Raw genomic sequence first — 6,257 nt, forward strand, 5'->3', positions numbered from 1 at the left:
CCTCCCTTCCTCTCTGAAATCAATGAAAAATATATTTAAAAACAAAAAACACAGTGTGCAGTTGGAGCCCACACTGAGGGCAGGGGGAAATAAAACTTATTTTGACTGCTATTAATGCAGCTACTTTTACTTCCTTCTAGCTAGTACATAACCATATTTTCCTACTTCTCTTTCCTTTCACATTTTAGTATCCTTTTCTTTTATCCAATTCTCCTATAAATATGGTAGAGTTGGATTTTTAAAATTTGGTCATACAGTTAATGTACTGTAACTGGAGAGAACATTTATATTTATTTTGACTATCGATTTTTTACTTATTCCTATCATCTTATTTACACTTTCTTGTTGTCCTAATTGTCCCATTTCTTTTTTTCTCATATCTTGCTTTCTTTCCATTGCTTAGGATAAGTCATTTTTCTTTTTCTCAATCCATTTATCCTTATTTGTAAGTTATACTTTTATGAATATTCTTTTAAATTAGTTTTATACATAATTAAATCTAAATCCTTACTCTTCTACCCCAAATTTAAGAATTTTTGAACACTTTAATTCTGATAGCTCCTACTAACTCATGCTTTAGTTCTATCTTGTTATATTAACTCCACCATTACATACTGCATGATGTGTATATATGTTAGCTATATTTCACTTACATTATGTTATATGATAGACTATATTTCACTATCCCGCCTTTCCTCTTACTTTCTCAGAGTTTTACCTTTTTTCTGTCTACAGTAAAAATATTTATAATTATACTCTCACAGTTTTTTCATAACAAATGTTTGTTTAGATTTTTCTTACATAATTTGTAACATCTTGGTTCACCAGTTCTTCTCACCTATCGGAGTTTTCCTATAGCATAATCTTTGTTCTGCCTTAAGTATATTCTTTAAAGTATCCTCTAGTGTGGGTTTATTGGTGATAAATGTTCTTAGTAGTTGTCTGAAAATGACTATTTTACTAATATTTTTGAAAGATTTTCATCAGATATGTAGTTTTAAGTTGACATTTTTTTCTTTGGCATTTTGAGGGCATTTACTTGCCTTCTGGCTACTGCTATTAAGAAGTCAGTTGTCCATCAAATTGCCATTTCGTTATCTTAAAACGCAATTGTTTATTATGTGATTTAAGAAATTCACTTCATTTGAGTAGAAACTCAGCATAAAATTTTACAAGTTTTTATAGTGGGTCTCTTTTTATAACTTTATTTTTATTTCTGTTTGCTTTTAACATCTTATTCTTGCCTTTGGCATGCTACAGTTCACTCTGACTCATCTAAATTATTGTAATTTCTTCTTATTTATCCTGCTTAATTTTGTTTCTTACCTTTGTATTTTTTCAACTGAAGGGTCAGTATCTTCCCAAAAGTTCTGGAAATTTCTTAGCATTTATCCCCTCAAATAGTGGTTCTTTCCTAAGCTCTCTGATTTCTTCCTCTGGAATTCTAGTTAAACATGTTAGACTGTAACTCACTATCATTTTTTTGTCATCCTCTGTGACACATTTTCTATCTTTTTGTGTATGTGCCCCGCCAACTCAATTATGCTCTTGTCTTATAGATTTCTCACTAAATGTAAAGTAATTATGCTTGACATATTTTTGAAACAGACAGATCACATGAATCCAGATAGCAAATCTGCGTGAGGAATAACTTGTGGTTCAAATAATCAAGGGCGGTATTTTCCCCTTCCAGCCTCTGTGTGTCCTCCTCTGTTTCAGGGCTGTTTTCATTTTCCATAGCACTGAAGTGTGAGTCTTTGAGGTTCCGGCAATAGCAGAATCTCCTATTGGACTCCTCACATTGAGGAGGTCCTAGATATTCTCTCTCATACATGAAGCCAACTATGCTGTTGGAAGATAGAATAGGGAAGCACCTTAGAGAGAATAAAATAGTAAGCAGCTTTGGTTTCAGCTAGTTGTGTCTCTACACTTAACTTTCCCATCAGCTCTGCCCAATGAGCAAGTTTCCACTCCAGGAGAATAGGAGTTTTTCCAAGCTACAATGACACCCCTTATCCCATAAGCCATTATGTAGTGATGAGTCCCCTTCTCTTTAGCTGACAAAAATCTATAGCTACAAAAATAATTGCGAGCAGCAGTTTACTGATTTGGCAGAAGGAAACAGATAGTAAAGATGGTGTGTCACTGTATTCACTCCTTTATCCCTGCCCCCAAACACTCTCTAGGGTCACACTGAGATATTCATACAGCACTCTGGACACACACGAACACATCTGTATCACACTAGCTTGTTTTGTTTAGGGAAACAGCAGGAAGGCCAGAGAGCTCGGGAAGTACCAAGCACATGTGAGATGAGGTTGGAGGAGTAGGTGGAGGCCAGCTTACACAGGACACAGGCCAGGATAAGGAGTGTGCATTAAATTCCAAATAAAATAGGAAGTTATTGGCAGGTGTTAAGTATAGAAGTAATATAATTTACACACACACACACACACACACACACACACACACACACATATATGACTTCACACTTAAGGAATAAGAGAAGAAACTGGACTAAGGTGGTAGTAGTGGAGAAGGAGTGAAATGGATGGACGCATAATTTGAGAGGTACAAACCGTAAGACTTGCTGTTGGGTGAGATACAGGAGGGAAGGAGAACAAGAAGGAGATTCAAAGATGTCTTGCAGTAATTTCTCTAAACCAAGGGGGAAATGGCGAGTCATGCGTAAGAACAGGAGTCACTTTTTCAGAGGGTGGGATCAGTACTCAGAATTAGAAATAATCATGAAATACGTGAATGAATGAAGACACATTAGTGTCTGCCCTTGAGAAGCATACAGTTCAGTGGGGAAACATAGATAAGAAGAAACTTCTGATGAAATGTGGTAAGTACTACATTAGCAGTGCATAGAGCACATAGGAAGGAAGCCTAAACCATTCTCTGAAGGTCCGAATGGGCTGCTTCGCGAGGATGTGATTGTCACTTGACTCAAGGTCAACTGGTGAGAAAGAGCTTATACTTTCCTCTGCTGGTATTTCATTGGCAAGAACCAGTCACAGACCTCTCACAGTCCAGGGGCCCAGGAAGGAAGAGGAGCACAGGCAAAATCCACTGCAGAGGGAGACCAATTATTATGCAGATTATACGTATCTTTTATACCAAGCAACCAAGTTCATTCTTCTTTAATGGAAAAGATAAAGAGACAAGAGTTAAAGAAAAATTATTAAAATAAAGTTGCATTCTACACATACATGTGTCTACTGTTATCACCCACGAATAAGGACGGGTACCTTCTCATCACATCTGTATGCTGCACTTGGGAGGTTTGACTTTTAGGATGGGCTCTGCAGCAAATGTGTGGACAGCTGCGAGTGAGGAACAGGGAAAGCGCAGTATGGCTGCCAACGGGAAGAGATTTGCCAAATACGTTAAGACACCATTGACAGAGAAAACACTTGTTTGAAATCTGATCTCCAACTAGAAAGCCCCAGGGTAGAGGCTTCAAGTTGCCATGATGGACACAAGCCGCTTGTCCCTGTGCACTCAGGGTGTGGGGGTCCTTGGAGGAGACAGGGCAGGAATTGATTTTCAACAATGATTGTGATTCTCCTTAATAAAAGTATAAATACCCAGCAGTTTTTGACAGATAAGGAAAGGTCAATCTATAGCTGATATGAATCCCTGCTTAAGCTATCCGACATTGCTTGAGCATTACTTTTGCCTACTATTTCGGCGAGGGCACACAGCATGTGCCTTGGTTTGAACAGAACCCAAATTCACCCCAAGGTTCCACCGTCTACTACAAGGTGTGTGGTCTTGGGCAATAAGCTCAAACGTGGTGAGCCTCAGCTTCCTCGTTGAGAGTGTGATCATAATAATGTGTATTTTACAATGTTGTTATAAGGATTGATTTTTTTAAGACCCGCAAATCCCATAATACGGTGCTTGCCATGTGTGAGGGCTCAATTAAGGGGAGCTCCGATGACCTCATTTTTCGGTTCTCCACTCTGAGTTGTAGTTTTTGGATAAAACTTATGTTCCTGAGGTCACTTAAATTCAAAATAACATCATCCTTAGTTTAAACGTACAAAGTAATCATTATAAAGTGAGGAATTTTTATAAAGTTCATTTTAACGAACCAGTTTTGTGATTTTACAAAACACAAAGCCTATTAGGGTCAGATCGCTTTTGTTTCTCATAAAGTGCTGACAAAAATCAAACGTTTGCCACATGTTTTCCCATCTGCTGGGAACTGCAGATGTCCTGGCTCGTGGTGCAGCGACAACCACAATCATGCCCACAGGCTGATGGCTTACAAATCCTAATGCATAGAAGCAGAACTCACTGTGCTCGGTGGTTCAAATAGGTCCCCAAACACACAGCCCTCCAGCCTGGCTTAGTCCATTGATGGGCCCTTCAGGAACCCCCACAATTCAGCACTGTATGTATAAATGCAAATAATGTGTTCTGCACATCCCCCAGGAGATCGGATGTGTTTCAGGGTTCATGTGGTAGAACAGGTTACAAAGAACGAGGTACAGAAATAAGTAGTGCCTGACATTAGTGCTTACATGGTAGTTACGTAAAACAAACAAGGGTAAATATAAAAGCCATGTACCATTGAGAAGCAGGACATCAGGGTCTGTGCAGTGACCAGCTTGCCAATATTAGCGAAGAAAGAGCAGAAAAAACAATAAAGGGAACTCAGGCCCTGAAACCAGTCTTCAGAGAACAAGACTGAAGTAGATTAAGTAACACAATCTTTGAAATGGTGAGGTTTAGCTAAAAAAAATAGCTTACTGACTAGTGTACTTGTGATGGTCCTTTCTTTTGCCCTGTTCCTGTTAGTTCTGCATGTGTACAGGGAGAGGGACAAAAAGGCCAACTTCTAACAATACGCTGAAGGGTAAAAAATTTACCTTTTCTTCTTATTTCCCTCTATGTTTGCAAAGAACAAGATTGAACCTCTCTTGCAAGGCAATCATAGCTACCTGTAAGAGGCGGTAGGAAAAGAAGGTATGTGTGTAGGAGAAACAGACACACCAGTTACCAAAGGTTGGGTTTTAGTCCCACCTCAGTGCCCTATGGAATGTGCGACTTCACTCAAAGGCAGATCTTTGTGGTTTCGTTTCCTAACATATGCCATGAGGTTTGCCTAGTTGGCCTCTTGGTAAGTGACCATACTTCCCAGGACAGTCCCCGTTGACACCTGTGGTCTCAGTGTTCTTATAGCATCTCCTCTCACCCCGACACATATCCTGATTTGGTTGATAAATAATATGGTCCACTTAGAATCGTAGGTTGTCTTTTGAGCTCTAAAATTCTATTAATTCTTCTGGCCATTTATTCTTCTACACTGAGAGCGTTCCTATACAGGAATGCTCTCGCCAGAAAGATAGCGGGTGCATAGTTACCATTCTCAGAGAGCATATTAGAGTAGCTTTTCCTTCCACTTAGGTCCTTGCAGCTGGACTTTTGCTGAAAGTCCAAGATATCATATCTGTCCTATAGGAGCAAATTCTGGAAAACTCTATCAGCCCGGCCGGTGTGGCTCAGTGGTTGGGCATTAATCTATGAACCAGGAAGTCATAGTTCGATTACCAGTCAGGGTATATGCCCAAGTTGCGGGCTCAATCCCCAGTGGGGAGGGTGTGCAGGAAGCAGCCAATCAATGATTCTCTCTCATCATTGATGTTTCCATCTCTCTCACCCTCTCCCTTCCTCTCTGAAATCAACAAAAAATATTAAAAAACAAACCTAAATCACTTGAACCTTTTAATGAGGTAAAACAAATGCTATTTAATTTTCCTGTTAGTAAAATGCATACTTATATACCCAGTGGCCTTTCCCAAATTAATAAATTATAATTATTAAATTCCTATTTCCTAGGCTATGCCACACTTCCTATTTATAAGTAGTTAATGTGCTTTACCAAGGTAAGATTTGTAGATGCTAAAAGTCATGGGAATTACACTATTTTGTGTGGAAGTAAGAGTTTCCAAGGACATGTCAATCTCAAAAGTACTTTGACAATAAATATATTTAAATAATTTTACAAGTTTTTTCCCAAGTTAAAGAATATAGTGATTAGTTACATATGTGTTACTGTGTTAACCAGATTGTGTCATTTAAAATTTCTATCTGGAATTTTTTTAAAGCTAAATCTCAAACTTAGCAATTAAAAACAATTTTAGCATCACTTAAGCCAAACAAATCTTTCTTGGCCATCTTATGCATAATTGATGATCCCCCTTGGAAATACAGCCTTCCTTTCTTCCTTTTCCATTTGCTTG

This window comes from Myotis brandtii, unplaced genomic scaffold (genome assembly GCF_000412655.1).
Source record: "Myotis brandtii unplaced genomic scaffold, ASM41265v1 scaffold285, whole genome shotgun sequence".
In the NCBI taxonomy this organism is placed as follows: Eukaryota; Metazoa; Chordata; class Mammalia; order Chiroptera; family Vespertilionidae; genus Myotis; species Myotis brandtii.